Source organism: Papaver somniferum, chromosome 10 (assembly GCF_003573695.1).
Source record: "Papaver somniferum cultivar HN1 chromosome 10, ASM357369v1, whole genome shotgun sequence".
Classification (NCBI taxonomy): Eukaryota; Viridiplantae; Streptophyta; class Magnoliopsida; order Ranunculales; family Papaveraceae; genus Papaver; species Papaver somniferum.
The window spans coordinates 155,145,274-155,167,848 of record NC_039367.1 but is presented as its reverse complement, the minus strand read 5'-3'; positions in this window follow the sequence as shown (position 1 = coordinate 155,167,848).

Here is a 22,575-nt window from a genome sequence, read left to right as displayed (position 1 = left end):
CAGATTTGTTCATTTGAACATCCATTTACTTGGTTTGTTCATTCTATAATGGGAGCAAAATGAACAAAATCTGAATTTGTTCATCCATAGGAATATCTAACCAACCAAAGTTGTGGGCATTTAGGTTCACGACAAGACCAATCAACAAAATGACTATAAGGTCACGAGGTTGTGGACAAAAGATACTAGCAACGGGGAGTGACCCGTGAGAGAAACTTTTTGGATTTGGGACAAAGACATTTTTATACTTTACTAATCAGCTTCAGTGCACAACTTAAGCTTGATTTTTTAAATTATTCATTTTTGGTGCTTTGTTTCAGGAATTTGAGATTACTGTGATGCTCCAACGCAATGTCTACTGTAGGAGTGAAATATCACAAATTCATTATGTATGCGAATTAAAAGTCATCAAATATAAGCGAAGATCATCGCACATACTAAAATTAGGATGACGTATTTAATGATGTCAGCGTAGTCACGAGTAAAGTGTGACGATCTGTACAAAAGATTAGAGTATGCGAAGTTGAGCGAATGTACATGAGCGATTGTAACGCATAGTGATTCCGAAAATAAGGGATCTATTAGCTGTCATCCACTATGTAATACCCTATATAAGGGGAAGGAAACTGTGTCTTGAGGGGATCTCTAGAGTGAATGTTAGATAGGAAATTAGGAATGAGAAAGTTTATTTGGAGAGCAAGTAAGGTCTTTGTAATATTTTGTATTCCATCTCAAGATCTTAATAAATAAACGAATGATCTTCATTATGATTACTTAAAGAATTACATAACATTGAATGGATGTGGTTATAGGATTTCCTGCAACTACATTTGGCGCTAGAAACATCTTGGAGTGATATATCCTGTTGGTGAATCTATTTAAAAATCAAGTTTCGAGAATTAAAAAAACTAGAACTCTTCTTTCAACATTTGATATTTTCATCATCACATCTTTTCAATCCTTTTCAAAATAGTTTTTAATTTGTTAATACAAGAAAGTGGAAATGGTGAGAATCAGATCTGCTGTTGAGCAAGCAGCACCAGCCAGAAGAAGTAAAAGAATTTTCGAACGAAAAAGAGGTGAAATTCATGAGCAATTAGAGGAAGGAGAAAGAGCAAATCAAAGAAATGATGTTCCGAACGGACTACAACGTACGCAAGAACAGAATAATGATATTGATTATGATAGAGTGAGTATCCATACTGCACATACGAATTCTACGAAGATGAAACACATAGAACTGGAGATGCAGGAAGGACTGAAGGAAATTAAGAAACTATGACACTTGAAGAACTTAGACAAAGATTGATTGCAGAACGACAAAGAGAAAATGAAGAGCGTGCGAATTTGATACGACAGAATGATGATTTAAGAGAAGAAAATCTAAGATTGCACGAACAAAGATCAAGAAGCGCTACACGATCAAGATCGAGAACCAGCAGAAGTTTATCAAGACAAAGTCGATCTAATCGAAGAGATGTCAGACGAGAGCTAACATTAGATAATATTGATGAGAACTTGGAAGTAGATGATAACCTACAAGATCAACGCGACGAGAGACGCAGAGTAAGTGACCGATACGAGCAACCACGTGAGCGTCGTCGAAGACAAGAAGATCAAAGAAACAATAGATTTCAAGATACATTCGAATAATTATTGGTTGACCTTATTGGTATGTCATCCTTAAGCGTTGAATAATTATTTAAAGAAGAATTAAGATGTTCTAAAAGGGTTTCCTCGTCAAGAAAGTTAGATGCCTCATCAGAAAGGTTATAAATATCTGCGAATATAAAGAAATGAGGAATACGAAGTTATCGCATAAAACAAGGAGAATGAAAAGGTTAAGGATGACATACCAATAAGGTCATCATTTCTTTCTCGAGCCGTGTGAAGTAATTCAGTGTTGGTAGAATTCTCAGCCTTAAGTTTGCTATTTTCTTTCCTCAAACTGAGAAGCTTCCTTTGATAATCCGAATAAACCACATAGGATAAGCGAGATACCTGTAAAAGTATAAGAAAGATATTGTATGTTGAAAAGGAAGATTAGAAAGAATATAAAAGAAGATATGAGATATACATATTACCAAAGAACCAATTGCATATTGGAAGCTTGGGTTTACTACAGAAGCAGCTCCCCAAAGAGATGGATCATCCAAAATAAGAGCATCGCAGACTTTCCATAAGTGCACTTTAGATCACCATCATTTAGGGCCGACATAGGATCAGAGAAAAGGATGGATAAATCTTTCATGGAAGAGGAGATTGATGGATCTTCGGAAGCAATAATATCGTCACCACTGGATTCAGAACTTGAAGAAGAGTAGAATTCTTTACGCTTCATGGAAAGATAAGAAGAATAAATTTTGGGCCCAGATTTGGATGCGAGTTTCTTGGGTTATTTCTTGGTTTTCCCAGTATCCTTAGTACCTGAAGCTTCAACCTACGCGAATAATCAAGATAAGAAACAGAGGCAACAATATTGTTTAAGTTAAGAGAGGGAATGTTTCTTATTTCATTATTCTGCGAAGATGATGCATTATGAGATGTCTTGGCCTTCTTAGAAGCCTGAAATCAGAGGAGTAGGAAAATAAGAAATAGAGAAAACAGGGTTATGCGAAATTATGAAAAATTATGCGAAGATTTAATACCATCTTTTTATTCTTAGAATCAGATAAGACAAACTTCCAGGGTTGATAAGCATAAAGATTCGCAGGAAGGGGAAGATCAGAACCATCAGCAGCTCTTCCAGATACATAAGGACCTACTAAAATGACAGGACAATTAAGCCAGCATGAATCATTAGATCTGCGAGCAGTACTATTAGACTTATCATTCCAATCAACATCTCGCATAATTTTCTAGTCTTCAGCGATACCATCTTTTCTTCTTAAGAGAATGACCCATTTTTTTGATTCGTTTTTCATTATCACAACATAGTAGTTTTTGAAAAAATTATCAACGGTGTACTCTGTAGGGTTGATGGCTTTATCACGGTATGATACATTTCGCACTTCGTAAGAATAAGAGGTTCCTAATCCTGTTGCGCGACGAGAGTATTCTAATAGCATCTCCACTCAGTTGAAATATACCTCTTGCGAATCGATCATCAAACGGAATTTCATAGAATAAGGGAATTTTCGGATTGTACAACGGGATGGGAAGATTATTCAAAAGCTGTCCTCATGAAATGATGATCTTTTGATTAGACCAATGTTCAGAATTTATTAATTCAAGATTGAGTTTGGATGAATAATCAGAATGGGAAGGAAGAGAAAGTGAAAAACCTCTTGAGCCAAATTCTCTCTTTAATCTGGTGAATTCAGCTTCCATTTTTACCAGCTGAGGCCATTATAAGAATGGGAATGATGGATATATAAGTGAATGAAATCACAGTAAAAAAAAAAAAAAATGTATATCTTAATCAGATCAATGAAAGCACAGTTAAAATTCAGAAGTGGAGAAAAAGGAAAGAAGAAGGTAAAAAGAAGAAAAAAGAAGATGAAAAAAGATATATAAGAACAATTTACCCTCGTTTTTCGAGATTTTATCTCATTAATACGAAGAGTGAATGGATAAAAATTGGCGGTTATAAGGACGTGTCAGATAACGAGTGGATAAAAAGACACGCGTAAGCTAGGAAAGATCAAATTATGGAAATGTGTCGGCAAAGCATAATATGAAAAGTTGAGCATGTGCGATATTATTAGATGGAAATTTCACTTTATAAAGAGAACGAAATGAGAAGAGGCAAAATGTAGGGGTGAAATATCGCACATTCATTATGTATGCGAAGTAAAGGTCATCAAATATAAGCGAAGATCATCGCGCATACTAAAATTAGGATGACGTATTTAATGATGTCAACGTAGTCACGAGTAAAGTATGACGATCTGTACGAAAGAGTAGAGTATGCGAAGTTGAGCGAATGTACATGAGCGATTATAACGCACAGTGATTCCGAAAATAAGGGATCTATTAGATGTCATCCACTATGTAATACCCTATATAAGGGGAAGGAAACTGTGTCTTGAGGGGATCTCTAGAGTGAATGTTAGACAAGAAATTAGGAGAGAGAAAGATTATTTGGACAGCAAGTAAGGTCTTTGTAATATTTTGTATTCAATCTCAAGATCTTAATAAATAAACGAATGATCTTCATTATGATTACTTAAAGAATTACATAACATTGAATGGATGTGGTTGTAGGATTTCCTGCAACTACATTTGGCGCTAGAAACAGCTTGGAGTGATATATCATGTTGGTGAATCTATTTAAAAATTAATTTTCCAGAATTAAAAAACTTAGAACTTTTATTTCAACATTTGATATTTTCATCATCACATCTTTTCAATCCTTTTCAAAATAGTTTTTAATTTGTTAATACAAGAAAGTGGAAATGGTGAGAATCAGATCTACTGTTGTGCAAGCAGTAGCAGCCAGAAGAAGTAAAAGAATTGCCGAATGAAAAATAGGTGAAATTCATGAGAAATTAGAGGAAGGAGAAAGAGCAAATCAAAGAAATGATGTTCCGAACAGACTACAACGTACGCAAGAACAGAATAATGATATTGATTATGATAGAGTTAGTATCCATACTGCACATACGAATTCTACGAAGATGAAATACAGAGAACTGCAGATGCAGGAAGGATTGAAGGAAATGAAGAAACTATGACACTTGAAGAACTTAGACAAAGATTGATTGCAGAGAGACAAAGAGAAAATGAAGAGCGTGCGAATTTGATAATACAAAATGATGATTTAAGAGAAGAGAATCTAAGATTGCACGAACAGAGATCAAGAAGCGCTACGCGATCAAGATCGAGAACCAGCAGAAGTTCATCAATAAAAAGTCGATCTAATCGAAGAGATGTCAGGCGAGAGCAAACACTAGATAATATTGATGAGAAATTGCAAGTAGATGATAATCTACAAGACCAATGCGACGAGAGACGCACAGTAAATGACCGATACGAGCAACCACGTGAGCGCCGTCGTAGAAAAGAAGATCAAAGAAACAATAGATTTCAAGATATAGCCGAACGTCAACAAGGGAGAATTCTATTACATGGTAGACAAATATTGAGGGATGAATATGCACGCTAACAAGAAGAAGAGAGAAACAATTTTGTTCGCGAACGTGCTAGATCTGAACGAGATAGGCATAGAAGAAGAAGAGAAGAAACTGAAGAAAGAGAGATTGAAGAGGCCATACGTCAGAATAATCATGAGAATAGATTAAGGAAAGCCAGATTAAAAATACCTATGCAACAGGATTTAGACCAAACTATGAGCGAAGAAATTCTCAGAGAAATGGCAGAATTGAGAGAAATGATGACTGCGCGAAAAAATGGTGGAAGGAGACAATTAGAGGAAGCAGTTGATGAAGCTGGAAAAACACCTTTTGCAAGGAAAATTCAAATTGCAATAATACCACCAAAATGCAATTTTCCTGTATTTACCAGTATCTTTGATGGAAGTACGTGTGCAATACAACACATAAAAGCCTATAGACGATCTCTATTGCAATGGGAAGAAAATGATGCGGTACTGTGCAAATATTTTCCTGCGAGCTTGACAGGATAAGCCTTGTATTGGTTTGAAGGATTTCCAGTAGGAAATATTAGATTATTTCCTCATCTACATAACGTCTTTTTAGGACAATATATCAGAAATAATATGTCAAGACCAGGAATTGAGACGGACTTTGGACTACACAAAAGGGTCAATGAAAGTTTACGTCACCTAACAACACGTTGGAGAACCATGTGTAGTGAAATGGCAAGACGAGTAGATGAACGATTTCTTATATTAGCCTTTATCAATGCCCTTTTTCCTACGGATTTATTATATACACAGATTTTCAGGTGGAGCTCCCAACTTCAATACCCTTTCGGATTAATTCCCAACTTCACCACTAATGGATACTCATGTAATTATCCTCCTCCAGGTGTTTCTTCCGCACTGAACGAAATGAACTGTTTTTTCCAATCCTTTAAAGGTGATATTTTCGCAAGGTTAAGGATTTCTCTTCCATCATTATCTCTCGCACATACAAGAATCAAGATGTTGTCATGAATATCTTCTATATTTTTGAAGGAGTGTATAATCGAATTGCAATATATTTTTTTTTACTTCGCACCTACTTCAATTACAAATGTATTCTTTCCTTTCTCCTCGCCATACGTATTTCCTCCTGGTGGTGGTGGTGGTAGATTCGGTGGCTGCTGTACTAAGAAGTGGTTCAGTTTTCCTTGCTCAATCATTCTCAGTATGATTTTCCTCACATTCCTGCAATTATTTGTTGTGTGACCATGAAAGCGATGATATACACAGAATTCTTTGCTCCTTCTGCCAGGTGGTGGTTCATCTCCTACATTATGTGGTTCTGGAATTTATTACATTAGTATAAAAGCTTCCGAGACTTTGTCTATTGTAGGGTCCCATGACCATGGTCATTACATCATCCCCTCTTGAGAGCAACCTCAGTTATGGTCCCATGACCAGGGTTTCAGAAGTAATGTTTCTATGACTGACAGAAACAAGGTGGTAACCAAGCACCATGCCCATGTGCCAATCAAGGAGTCCTGATCTCAATTGAATCAATGACATCAATCCTTCACCAACCGTTCAATACACAATCGAATGGTTTAAAGACGCAACATGAGTGTTTTACAACAAGCCCGTCTACAAATCGACGATATGGGAGCAATTGGTGAAGAATCTAGGTATGGGTCATATACCATTCTCTTCGTATGAATGTCCTCTACAACATATCAAAAATTCACAACAATTGGAGAAACGAGCGAAGAGTTGTGGCCAAAACATTGGACCCCATGCCAGCTGTAAATTTTCTGAAGGTTTCCTGGAAGTTTACTGTTTCGTCGATTTCGGATCCCAAACAAGATCTAAACTCAAAAAGCTTCTTTGATAAAACTTGGAAATTTCCTGGGCTTGGGGATACATATGCAGATGTCGAAAATACGACCCCAAACGAAGATTCTACAGCGTTTTTACTAAAGGTTGAAGTCTGAAATTTCCTGGTGACGTATTTCGGAAAAATTACTCGTGTATTCACATGGGTTTTCATTCATTAACTCAAAAATCAGAAATTTCATACTTCTATGAAGAGGTCACAAGACATATACTTACTATGGGAGTCTTTAAACCATTTGAGGGTTCGGCAATGTTGGAATCTCCGTTAGCAACTCCATTATCTTCATTCGGTTTGGGATTTTGGGAGCTCTCCATATTCTCATATCCCAAAGAAGAGCACGCTTCATCAACGTAATGCTTATATACCGTGATTTCTTCCTGGGTTCGTCAACAACAATTATTATTATGTCATTCAAGGAGATGCCACGATCACGTGCACGAAAAAGGGTACTTACATCGACTTTTTCATCAGTGCTGGATTCATGAATTGTTTACCCGGGAACAAGTTGAAGACCGTCAATCGATGGAGCAAAAGTCTGAAAAGAAGTAACAAACCTTGATCTCATGATCCTATTTACACTGGTAAAGTCATGACACAAGGAGCGGCTGGGTACTGCACGTCATTTGCTAACACCCTATAGTCCTTACTTATGGGTTCTCCGCTCCCGTAGATTTTCCTTCATTTCCATGGAATCTACATTGATCCTGGATCTCTCTACACGATCATCCTATGGTAAAGCCAACGGAATAACCAGGAATACAACTCAGTATGAAGGATCTCTCACCACTTAGAGCACATCGTTCATACAAAGCGCAGGATTCAACAGAACAATGAATCATGGATTAAAGGTGCTCACAACAGCGTCTACAAAAATGGTAATCCTCCACCCTTACCTATTTACGTTTCACGAACTTAGTGATAATAACGTAAAACCCTCGAGAAACTTGCTCGCCTCTACAAACTTGCCAAGATGAGCAAAATTCATTATTTAAAACCAGCACCTGACTTTTCATGAAACTATGAATAATTCACATAACCTTTCATATGAACATTCGCTGGTTTTCTAAATGTGTGCATACATTATAATATCGCCAAACTCATACAGATATTATTTCACCATGTATAATTGTCTACTTTCAACAGTTGTTCAAAATCAAAACATGATTTTACAAAATATGTAAATATTTAACGTGAAACCCATGTAAATTTGAAAAATATATCTACATACTTTTTCTCCTTCGCGCGAGCATCTGTCTTTGAAGCGAGAGTATATTTTCAAAAATTTGTGAACGCTCACATATCGAAAATAAAAAATTTCATGAAAGCTCATAGACAAAATTTTTATTAACAGACGCACGTATTTTCAAAAAAACAAAACAAAAAAAAAAATTCTCTCGTGCGAGCATTCACCTTTGGAACGAGAGTTTATTCCATTTTGTGAGATCTCACAAAGATAAAATTTTGGTTTTCGTGAAAGCTCATAAACAAAAATTTATATCATTAGACTCAAGTCTATTTTGTTTTTTCTTTAAACTAATGAACAAACGAGCGTTTATTCCTAAAATAAGGATTTCCTTTTTGGGCCCGGCCCGCGAATCCCAACCGACCACGGACTCATCGTCCAAACCAGCGGTTCAACACCAATTTATGCTCATCAAGCTACGCTCCAATCATGACACTGAAGCCTTCATCAAGTCGTGGTTTGCTCATACTCTCGAAATCCGGTAACGTCCCAACTTACGACTAAGTTCAATTACTGGTATTATTATTTATGGATGGAAAATCACCATTTAATGCTGACTGAGGAACACAGCTTTCCTCAATAAGCAGGGGACTTAATGTAGATGGTGGATTTTCGAAAAGGACTAAAATCGTAAACTCATAATTATACGAAGCTCTGATCCAGCAATCAGACGTGATTATCGAGACATGGGTCTCTCATCGAATTCTCAACGGAGAGTACTTTCTCTCAGAGTACATGTAGATATGTAATCTCACGACTGGACAACGGCATATCTCATGAATAGTGAACACTTTCAGTGATTATTTCTATATAATATCACGAGATGGACGACTCCTAGACAGATTGCTCTGCTAGTATAGAGTGATAACGTCTTCAGGAACAAACAACGAGTTTACCCTGACTATATAAAGGATATGACTTACCGACAAGCTCATATCGGGATAATTAATGCTCCTAAACAGCTTGCTCTGCTAGTATAGAGCCACAAAGTTAATTATTCCTAATTACAATTGCTCATATTCCATGGTCGAATCCACGACTGGTCCCATGGAGTGGCAATAACAATTGTTCTGATTCTATGATCGAATCCTCAGCTTGATCTCATAAAATATCAATAACTATATAATTTCTTTACTCTGATTTCATGATCGAATCCACAACTGGTCTCATAAATGGTAATCGATAAATCTTAATTACTCCGATTCTACGGTCGAATCTACGATCCCATGGAATGATGATGCTCACTTTATTATTCTAAATTCGTAGTCGAATCCTCAGCTGATCTTACGAATTAATAATAAACATCTTATTGCTCAGTTTTGTGAATTACTCTCCACCGAATTCCACAATTAGTAATAAATAATCAACAACCGAGCGTCTGAGCTACCTCTAAGTAAGCCCCGATTCAAATGGTGAAGGTGTATTCAACGACGATACACTAACAGTCACCGCAAGAACGAGTATTTCAAAAATACAACGAAACGATGAACCTATACAAAATAGAGAAGAAAATAATAAATAATTAAAAATATTGACCAGGGTGCTGGGAGCACGGACACACGACCAACTGACCGTGTCGTGGTCAATCCCACGCCAGTTTTATATTTTTAATGCATTTTTATTATTTTCCATGATTTGATGAAAATTCTCTCATTTTATCAAATCTCCTTCGTCTCAAGGAAACTCCTTGGTTTCATGGTACCTTCATAAATCCATAAAAAATAATATAAATTTAAGGAAAGGAGTGTGGGGCGTGACCAATGGCCAACCGACCATGCCTTGGTCCCAACCGGCCCCACACCCCATGGTTCTTTATTATTTTATTATTATTATTATTATTATTTTATTTTTTTTAAATTTTTTTCATTAATGGGAGAACGATGATTACATGAAACTAGTTGGAAGCCTAACAAACTAGGCTCCAACGACATACTACTACATTAATCGAATTGGTTGATGTGCTAGCCTACCAGCGGGCCTCATGGGTAACCTTTCCAAGGGGATCCGAAACGGCGGACTGGGGGGCGAGATTGTGGCACAAGGGGGGCAAGCTAACAACACCTTCCATGTTAATTCCTGCAATGTTACGCCATTGGGGACTCGAACCTGTGACCTCCTGGAGCGCATCACCCTAGCCGGTCCCACACGTCCCTTTGTTTTATTATTTTATTATTAGTTTTCCTTGAATTCATCAAATTCCTTGATTTCATGGTATTTCTCTCAAATTAGGAAAAATTCCCTCAATTCATTAAAAATACATAAAAAATACACAAAAATTAGGGAAACTCGTGGGACCGGGCCCAAGCCGGACGGCTATTCCTCCCATGGTCCCACACGCCCTTGCTTTTCTGAACTCATGAAAACTCCCTAAATTCATCAAATTTCTCAAAATTCATGAATTATTCATAAAATCATCAAAAAATTATAAAATTAAGGAAAAGGCACCACTGGACCGTGGTCACGACCGGCCGACCATGCCTTGACCACGACGGTCCCACGCCTCCTCATTCCTTATTTTATAATTATTTTTCATCATCTCATGGTGTTTTCCTCAGTTTCGTCGAAACCCTAATTTTGGCATATTTTCTCGAATGAATGCTCAATTTCACGACAGAAAATATCAAAATTCTCAGAACTTAGACGTGGACGCCTTGGGGACACGAGCGCGCAATATTGACCGACCAAGATTGGCTCTTTGGCTTACAGAAGCCGGTCCCATCAAATTTCACAGTTTTGACCTAATTTGCACAATTGCACGTATTAGGTCCAAGACTCTTCCCAACACTTTGGATTTTCATGAAGTGATCATCAGGCGGTCACGTGACTACCCAGGGCCGGTTTCATGACCCCATGGTCGGTCCCTCACTCCGTCATAACTAATTAGGTTTTCTCACCTAAGGCTCAGACGAGCATTTTCGAATAAATGATTAAACCAGCATTTAATCATTCTTTCACCAACAAATCGTCAACTCTTCAGGAGTTCTTTGTATTTGATCACGTGAGCATATGGAAAATACATGGTTGATCCACGGTCCCATGTAGTCGCTGCCTCCTTCATCCCATGGTTAAACTTCTGACGAACCATGAATTGATCATCAATTGATCAAATTAGGGTTTCTGAATCCAAGGTTCATCATTCCAGATTCCAACCTTAATAATTTTACGATGACCTCATGGTCATTAATTTTATTAATTATGCTCGGTTCAACGACCAGTATTCTAATTAATATTTTTGGTACGCTGCCAATAATCCATCAGATGAGCAACACATGCTTAGACGATCAAATATTCCACAATTCATCACATGAGCAACACTTGATTAGATGATAAATATTTTCTCAAACCAAGGAATATTGGTTCAACAATCAATATTCAACGATCCATCGAATGAGCAATACTTGCTCACTTCATCGTAAGAACTATACCTCTGTCTCATGAAATGTTCAATTCATGAGTTTCAGAACATCATGTTCAACTCAACAACTACATGGACTCATCGTCCCATCGAACCACGAAGTTATCAATTGACTAACATACCACGAGAAGTCAATCGTCTCATTTTGGGGGGATATCACTTAGGGTTTTGGTCTGGCGGTCTACGGCATGTGTGTTCAAACACACGATGGAATGTGAGCAAGTCGTGCAATCAGTTGAAGAAATTCACGAGGTAGTGGTTGGAAAATCGACCAAGTCTCCACATGTTGAGCCACTAGTTTCAAACACGATCTCCACTTCCCCACTCCTTGATTCCATCAACTGTCACACTTCATGGAATCATGGTGTCTAATGTTCCAGCAATATAAATAAGTATCTGAATCATGATTGAATCAGCATCATCAGTATCATCAATCTCACGTCTCATCGACAACATGAGATCATCAACTCATCAATTGAGCAACTACTCTCAATTGAGGAATCTCAATCATTCAGAGCTTATCATATTCAGAATTCACACACCCACAATCTTTGATTACCATTGATTCCACACATTTCCCAGCTTCCCTCCTATAGATCAACCCATCCTCTCTTGTGACCGAATTTACTCTGGAACGGTCATTTCCTTGATTTAGGCCGGAGTACTACAGATTGATCTCTCGAATCTAAAGAACCCCTTTTGCAGCGGCGCATCTGTGTGAGGTTTAAAATTTCGCTCAGTTCGAGGAGTCTCCTCCGTATGGTCATCTTCTCAATTCCTTAAAAACCATCAAATCGTTTTTCCCCATCTACAGATTGGCGACCACAGTAGGAGATCATTCTCTCGGTTGCAATATCAATTCTCACAAGGATGGACGGTTTTAGGTCTACCAATACGGGTTCAAACCCGATCCTAATATCGCAAGCTCTAATGGTACCGCTAATGCCACTCCTCCGACGCAACCTTCTAGTACTACTGCTCCAAGCACTGGTGCTCCAGTCATCACCCCTGCAAGTGACGGCACTTGCGCCATCAATAATCTACTCTTCGTTGATCTCCTGAAGAAACCAGAGGAAATCATACTGCCATTGTTGATCTCATGAAGGTTCAGATTGACGTGGCTGCAGCACAGAAAGAGTTGTGTACTTGTCCCAAAACTCTCACTAAAAAGCTTGCGTCTGAACGAACTCAGCCTCAGCGCGAGAAAGGAAAAGTTAAAGAAACATCTTCAACTGCTGATCCTGAAATATCTCCAATCCATGTTGTACATGATGAAGAATCCCGCAAAGCTGCAAATGACTCTCCAGCAACGGAACCTGCAAGTTTCATCATTACTCGTGAAGACCTGGAGCACCTTTTTGAACATCGAGGAAAAGACAAGACATCATTTGTCCATCTTCGTCAACCTTCATATCCCGCTGCCATACGGAGGATTCCTCTCCCAAAAGGTTATACCGCTCCAACATTCATTCTTTATGATGGAACGTGTAATACTCAAAAACACATTTCTCGGTTTCGGGCGAACACGAGCACAACCATGTCGTCCGTCTGAAGGAATTTTCGAAGTCTCTGAGGCAGAGCATACACCTGGTACAACGCACCGGGAAGTATCACCGATTGGGGAGAGATGCTTAATGCTTTCTACATAAAATACTTCTTCGTGTCAGAGCAAGTCACTCTCTCTGATCTAGGAAGGATGCTTCAAAGGAGCGATAAACATCTCAATGATTATGTGAAAAGATTCAGAGCCCATGCCCTGGACTGTCATGATCCAAGCGTCACAGAGAAACAACTGGTAGACTTATGTATCAACAACATGATCCCGGTTTACATAGCTTTGTTGGAAAATCTACGTTTACATACCTTCTCAGAGCTTCATGAAGCATCGAAGAGAGCGGCGACTACTGCACCCACTTTACTGGAAAGAAAAAAAGCTACAAAGGCTGAAGAACCGCGCTCGAGGTAGCAGACATCTGATCAACAAGCAGTACAACCTCCATCCTTCCACAAACGCTGTTGCAGAAGGGAGCAAACGAAAACTCGAACCGCCGTGCAAGCATACCTCAGCTCCTTCAAAAGAACAAAGGAAGGATAACAAAGATGCACAAACCTCGACCTAGCATCAACAAATGGGAAATGATCGGACAGACTCAAACCTCGCTGAAGTGATCGAGTTAGCGGAAGTCTGGGTGCAAGATGATACAATCAACTTGATGTTCATCAAACAGAGCCAACTGAAGCAAGATGGAGAACCCAAGGTACTGTCATCTTCATGGATTCATCAATCATCTAACAAGTAACTGCAATATTTTGAAGCACATCTTCAAAGAGAAGGTTGATATACACAAGATTCAACTGGGGACTGAAGGAGCACACAGATCCTCTCCCAATCAATACCTCGACTCTCTGAACAACCTGTCAAAGAGGCAGTTCAATCCTTGGTCAAATGTGGATTGCTCTATCCGTTGAATGCACAAAGGAGAGACATGTTCACAGCACTGAACCACATCGTGTCAAGAAGTTCATTCCGGAAATACTTCTTGAGCCTCCAGCCACAGATCAAGAGATGTTCGACTGGGGACTGCTTACCATACTAAATCTCAGAAGAAACGAATTCGGGAGAACGTTGGTCCATGCTGGCACCGCTATCAACACCATTCCACTGAAAACCCTCGGAGCCGCAGGCAGCACTCGGCAACAAGCTAGTCGTGATCCCATCTCAATCAGAGACCTTGAAGGATCTCTTAGAAATATTTATGGATACATCACTCTCAAGGTGGACATAATCAGGATGATCCAGAATATGACATGTTCTTCAGACGAGCGTGGATCCATGTTGACAAAGCGTCTTTGGTTGCACATCACGGACATCCCATCATCAGAGCACTTGGAGGAATTTCGAACTTTGATGAGATTGAAGCGAGAACCTGCAAAAGATGCATAGACATTTATCAAGAGGTTCCACACTCAGGAAAGTCTCATTCCTCCCGTGTCCACGTCATTTTTTTCCTCACATGCTATCCTATCATGGGGACTTAATTAGCATTTTACCAACTGGTTGAATCTAACATTTCTCCGAATCGAGCACTGAGACATTCATTCCTGAGATAATGTCCAAACATGGCAAAGAACACTTTGGGAGTTTCTACATAGCCTTGCAGGATTGTCCATGTGTGCCACAAAATTAGAAAGCTCTGATTTCTTCACAAGTGTTGAATCCCACTGCTGTAACGAAAGGAATGCTGAATCAACAGAAGATAGTCGGGGCCCAGAAGATCAAACCTAATACATGCTCAAGGGGTATGACGCTTCAACACTCAAGAAACCTTCAAATTGTACTCCCAATCAAAGAGTACACCTTCGATAATGGCGCCTCTGGCTTAAACACAAATATCTCGACAGATTTAACACCAGCACGATCGACACTACATTCGATAAGTCTTCATTATCTTATTATAAGACTTCTGAAGAAGATGCAACATCATTCATACATGAATGTCACCAACTCCTTCAACATACACTGGGCAACATGAGAACGGAGATTTCTGCTGATATCTTCCACAACAACGTGGATTCACTTACAAAGCCGCTTCACGATACAATCATGCTTTCAAGAGCACTCAGGTTGAACTCCCAGTATACTGGATTCTCAACTCAGTTCGTCAATATAAATGCTCACTGAATGGAGGAGCAACGAATAATCATGGTTCCAGCCTTTTCGATCTCTGGAGCAGCTCTGGCCATAACATCAACATCAACAAGGATATCTGGTGGAAATTCTTCCATGGTCTTAGCATCAATAAGAATGTATGAATAAAACTCAATCGTGATCTTAGCATCAACAACAGGAGAAACATCCTCATGACATGGCTTCATCAACTTATCATTCTCTGAAGTGTTACACATGAAGCGGACTTCTCCAAGCACTAATGATTCATATCAAGATATCTAGACGTGAAAACACATTAGAATGAGCATCTTCCGAAAGCTTGCATGGTGGACGGTCACAAGCCAAAGTCTTCTACAAGATGTTCTACAGATAAAGTACAACATACTTCAGCCCATGGGTTTACAAAAACGTACCAATAAGTGAGGAATAGGACAATACTTCCTCAACGAAAGATACTCGTATATGTCTCTTATACAACATACCAAAAGGGCGCATCAATCGGACATACTAGCTAAATGATATGGCCTTTACTGTCAGGTCTACGAGATCTGAAAAATCTGTACGGGATTACAAATTACAAATGTGCACGCCTCGTTGGCTGACTTCTACAACTCCAAATTGAGTGATTCTTTTCTCATGTGATAACTGAATATCTTAGCTTCAAACGTTGGGTTCAATCATCGAATTCCGACGTCGTATGAGGTTTCTACAGCTTCCAGAGCATACAACGCGCAACCAGAGATTCGTGGACGGGATTCATAACTTCCACAGTCGATCGGTGTCCACTAGGTCTTTTCGCTAAGACATTCATAAAGGTACCTCCAACTTCGACCGCCTAGGTATTTACATCGATTTCTCTACCCGGGTCCTCTATCTAGATCTTGACAAAAGAAGGGAAAACGAAAGAGGGAGATTCAACAATATATTGGGGACTGTCGGTCCACCGATCATGACGATCAATTTCACAGCCCAACACTTGTGGTGCCGGGCTTTCCAGTGCTAATCATTCATCATAAAATGAATGATACTACCGGGACATGAAACCATGGTCATTACATCATCCCCTCTTGAGAGCAACCTCAGTTATGGTCCCATGACTAGGGTTTCAGAAGTAATGTTTCTATGACTGACAGAAACAAGGTGGTAACCAAGCACCATGCTCATGTGCCAATAAAGGAGTCCTGATCTCAATTGAATCAATGACATCAATCCTTCACCAACCGTTCAAGACACAAGCGAATGGTTTAAAGACGCAACATGAGTGTTTTACAACAAGCCCGTCTGAAATAATTTTATGTTGTCCTGTACAAACCGACGAGCTGGGATTTTGGGAACTCTCAATATTCTCATATCTCAAAGAAGAGCACGCTTCATCAACATAATGCTTATATACCATGATTTTTTCCTGGGTTCGTCATAAACAATTATATTATGTCATTCAAGGAGATGCCACGATCACGTGCACGAAAAAGGGTACTTACATCGACTTCTTCATCAGTGCTGGATTCATGAATTGTTTACCCGGGAACAAGTTGAAGACCTTCAATCGATGGAGCAAAAGTCTGAAAAGAAGTAACAAACCTTGATCTCATGATCCTATTTACACGGGTAAATTCATGACACAAGGAGCGGATGGGGACTGCACGTCATTTGCTAACACCCTATAGTCCTTACTTATGGGTTCTCCGCTCCCGTAGATTTTCCTTCATTTCCATGGAATCTACATTGATCCTGGATCTCTCTACACGATCATCCTATGGTAAAGCCAACGGAATAACCAGGAATACAACTCAGTATGAAGGATCTCTCACCACTCAGAGCACATCGTTCATACAAAGCGCAGGATTCGACAGAACAATGAATCATGGATTAAAGGTGCTCACAACAGCGTCTACAAAAATGGTAATCCTCCACCCTTACCTATTTACGTTTCACGAACTTAGTGATAATAACGTAAAACCCTCGAGAAACTTGATCGCCTCTACAAACTTGCCAAGATGAGCAAAATTCATTATTTAAAACCAGCACCAGACTTTTCATGAAACTATGAATAATTCACATAACCTTTCATATGAACATTCGCTGGTTTTCTAAATGTGTGAATACACTATAATATCGCCAAACTCATACAGATATTATTTCACCATGTATAACTTTCAACAGTTGTTCAAAATCAAAACAGGATTTTACAAAATATGTAAATATTTAAAGTGAAACCCATGTAAATTTAAAAAATATATCTACATACTTTTTCTCCTTCGCGCGAGCATCTGTCTTTGAAGCGAGAGTATATTTTCAAAAATTTGTGAACGCTCACATATCGAAAATAAAAAATTTCATGAAAGCTCATAGACAAAAATTTTATTAACAGACGCACGTATTTTCAAAAAAAAAAAAAAAAACTTTTCTCTCGTGCGAGCATTCACCTTTGGAACGAGAGTTTATTCCATTTTGTGAAATCTCACAAAGATAAAATTTTGGTTTTCGTGAAAGCTCATAAACAAAACTTTATATCATTAGACTCAAGTCTATTTTGTTTGTTCTTTAAACTAATGAACAAACAAGCATCTATTCTTAAAATAAGGATTTCCTTATTGGGCCCGTCCCACGAATCCTAACTGACCACGGACTCGTCGTCCAAACTAGCGGTTCAACACCAATTTATGCTCATCTAGCGACGCTCCAATCATGACATTGAATCCTTCATCAAGTCGTGGTTTGCTCATACTCTCGAAATCCGGTAACGTCCCAACTTACGACTAAGTTCAATTACTGGTATTATTATTTATGGCCGGAAAATCACCATTTAATGTTGACTGAGGAACACAGCTTTCTTCAGTAAGCAGGGGACTTAATGTAGATGGTGGATTTTCGACAAGGGATAAAATCGTAAACTCATAATTATACGAAGCTCTGATCCAGCAATCAGACGTGAGTATCGAGACACAGGTTTCTAATCGAATTCTCAAAGGGGAGTACTTTTTCTCAGAGTACATGTAGATATGTAGTCTCACGATTGGAAAACGACATATATCATGAATACTGAACACTTTCAGTGATTATTTCTATATAGTATCACGAGATGGACGGCTCCTAGACAGCTTGCTCTGCTAGTATAGAGCGATAACGTCTTCAAGAACAAACAACGAGTTTACCCTGACTATATAAAGGATATGACTTACCGACAAGCTCATATCGGGATAATTAATGCTCCTAAACAGCTTGCTCTTCTAGTATAGAGACACAAAGTTAATTATTCCTAATTACAATTGCTCTTATTTCATGGTCGAATCCACGACTGGTCCCATAGAGTGGCAATAATAGTTGTTCTGATTCTATGATCGAATCCGCAGCTTGATCTCATAGAATACCAATAACTATATTATCTCATTACTCCGATTTCATGATCGAATCCACAACTGGTCTCATAAATGGTAATAGATAAATCTTAATTACGCTGATTCTATGGTCGAATCTACGATCCCATGGAATGGTAATGCTCACTTTATTATTCTAAATTCGTAGTCGAATCCTCAGCTGATCTTACGAATTAATAATAAACATCTTATTGCTCAGTTTTGTGAATTACTCTCCACCGAATTTCACAATTAGTAATAAATAATCAACAACCGGGCGTCTGAGCTACCTCTAAGTAATCCCCGATTCAGATGGTGAAGGTGTATTCAACGACGATACACTAACAGTCACCGCACGAACGAGTATTTCAAAAATACAACGAAACGATGAACCTATAGAAAATAGAGAAGAAAATAATAAATAATTAAAAATATTGACCAGGGTGCTGGGAGCACGGACACACGACCGACCGACCGTGTCGTGGTCAATCCCACACCAATTTATATTTTTAAGGTAATTTTATTATTTTCCATGATTTGATGAAAATTCTCTCATTTTATCAAATCTCCTTCGTTTCAAGGAAACTCCTCGGTTTCATGGTACTTCCATAAATCCATAAAAATAATATAAAATTAAGGAAAGGAGTGTGGGGTGTGACCATTGGCCAACCGGACATGCCTTGGTCCCAACCGGCCCCACACCCCACGGTTCCTTATTATTTTATTATTATTATTATTATTATTTAAATTTTTTATTATTTTATTGGATGGATATTATTATTATTATTATTATTTCTCTAATTTCATGAAAAAACTCCTTGATTTCATGGTATTTTTGCACAAATCATCAAATAATAATAAAATAAAATAAATTATGAAAACTTGTGGGACCGGGCCTTGGCCGGCCGGCCATTCCCTAGCCGGTCCCATACGCCCCTTTGTTTTATTATTTTATTATTAGTTTTCCTTGAATTCATCAAATTCCTTGATTTCATGGTATTTCTCTCAAATTAGGAAAAATTCCCTCAATTCATCAAAAATACATAAAAAATACAGAAAAATTAGGGAAACTCGTGGGACCGGGCCCAAGCCGTCCGGCCATGCCTCCCACGGTCCCACACGCCCTTATTTTTATTATTTTTATTATTTTAATATTTCTCAAAATTCATGAATTTTTCATAAAATCATCAAAATATTATAAAATTAAGGAAAAGGCATCACGGGACCGTGCTCACGACCGGACGACCATGCCTTGACCACGGCGGTCCCACGCATCCTCATTCTTTATTTTATGATTATTTTTCATCATCTCATGGGGTTTTCCTCAGTTTCGTCGAAACCCTAATTTTGGCATATTTTCTCGAATGGATGCTCAATTGCACGCCAGAAAATATCAAAATTCTCAGGACTGAGACGCGGACTCCTTGTGGACATGAGCGCGCTATCTTTACCGACCAAGATTGGCTCTTTTGCTTACAGAAGTCGGTCCCATCAAATTTCACAGTTTTGACCTAATTTGCACAATTGCACGTATTAGGTCCAAGACTCTTCCCAACACTTTGGATTTTCATGAAGTGATCATCAGGCGGTCACGTGACTACTCAGGGCCGGTTTCATGACCCCATGGTCGGTCCCTCACTCCGTCATAACTAATTAGGTTTTCTCACCTAAGGCTCAGACGAGCATTTTCGAATAAATGATTAAACCAGCATTTAATCATTCTTTCACCAACAAATCGTCAACTCTTCAGGAGTTTTTTGTATTTTCTCACGTGAGCATATGGACACTACATGGTTGATCCACGGTCCCATGTAGTTTCTCCCTCCTTAGTCCCATGGTTAAACTTCTGACGAACCATGAATTGATCATCAATTGATCAAATTAGGGTTTCTGAATCCAAGGATCATCATTCCAGATTCCAACCTTAATAATTTCACGACGACCTCATGGCCATTAATTTTATTAATTATGCTCGGTTCAACGACCAGTATTCTAATTACTATTTTTAATACGCTGCCAATAATCCATCAGATGAGCAACACATGCTCAGGCGATCAAATATTCCACAATTCATGGAATCATGGTGTCTAAAATTCCAGCAATATAAATAAGTCTCTGAATCATGATTGAATCAGCATCATCAGTATCTTCAATATCACGTCTCATCGACAACACGAGATCATCAACTCATCAATTGAGAAACTACTCTCAATTGAGCAATCTTAATCATTTAGATCTTATCATATTTAGAATTCACACACCTACAATCTTTGATTACCATTGATTCCACACATTTCCCAGCTTCCCTCCTACAGATCAACCCATCCTCTCTTGTGACCGAATTTACTCCGGAACGGTCATTGTCTTGATTTAGGACGGAGTACTACAGATTGATCTCTTGAATCTAAAGAACCCCCTTTCCAGCGGTGCATCTGTGTGAGGTTTGACATTTCGCTCGGTTCGAGGAGTCTCCTCCGTACGGTCGTCTCCTCAATTCCTTAAAAACCAGCAAATCGTTTTTCACAGTCATCCTTGGGAGTAAAATCGCATTCCCATTGTTCGCATTAGGCATTGCAACTGGGTAAGATTCCATTTCTCTTTGCTTCTCCTCTAGCGCAATATACTCCTCTTGAAATTCACGCAACTCCGACATTGTGATGGTGTCTTTTATCCATGAGTATCCATTGAGTATCCATGAGTATCCATTGAAGGCTCACATTTACGGCTAAATTCTCCCTAGCATCATTCAGAACTCTAGCAACTCAACTAAAATCAGCTTCACTTTCTATGAAAAGTCGAGAATGGATTAAATTTCTTTCCTCAATGAGTGCGTTCTTTTCGCTCAAAACTAAATCACGTTCTTCTTGAACTTTAAGGATAGTTTCTTGGAATTTTCTAGTGCTTTCGCACCCTTGAGAGTAATCTCATCTTTTTCATTAATGAGTTTATTCTTCTTTTCTTCCAAAATTTGAATTGTCTGCTTATTTTTATGAAGACGACGTTTGAAGTTATTAAGTGTAGTTAGTAAGGGTCTGTGATCCATTCTAAGAGCTGTATACTTCAATCTTAATTCCTCCAGGCTAAGGTTCTCAAATCCTTTGGTTGGATAATTATTTAAAGAAGAATTAAGATGTTCTAAAAGTGTTTCCTCGTCAAGAAAGTTAGATGCCTCATCAGAAAGGTTATAAATATCTGCGAACATAAAGAAATGAGGAATACGAAGTTATCGCATAAAACAAAGAGAACGAAAAGGTTAAGGATGACATACCAATAAGTTCATCATTTCTTTCTCGAGCCGTTGGTAGAATTCTCAGCCTTAAGTTTGCTATTTTCTTTCCTCAAACTGAGAAGCTTCCTTTGATAATCCTAAGAAACCGCATAGGATAAGCGAGATACCTGTAAAAGTATAAGAAATATATTGTGTGTTGAAAAGGAAGATTAGAAAGAATATAAAAGAAGATATGAGATATAAATATTACCAAAGAACCAATTGCATATTGGAAGCTTGGGTTTACTACAGAAGCAGCTCCGCAAAGAGATTGATCATCCAAAATAGGAGCATCGCAGACTTTCGAGATCATACCTAATGTGCGTTGTAGATCACCATCATTATGGGCCGACATAGGATCAAAGAAAAGGCTGGATAAATCTTTCATGGAAGAGGAGATTGATGGATCTTCGGAAGCAAGAATATCGTCATCACTGGATTCAAAACTTGAAGAAGGGTAGAATTCTTTACGCTTCCTGGAAAGATCAGAAGAACAAATTTTGGGCCCAGATTTGGATGCGAGTTTCTTGGTTTGTTTCTTGGTTTTCCCAGCATCCTTAGTACCCGAAGCTTCAACCTGCTCGAATAATCAAGATAAGAAACAGAGGCAACAATATTGTTTAAGTTAAGAGAGGGAATGTTTCTTACTTTATTATTCTGCGAAGATGAAGCATTATGAGACGTC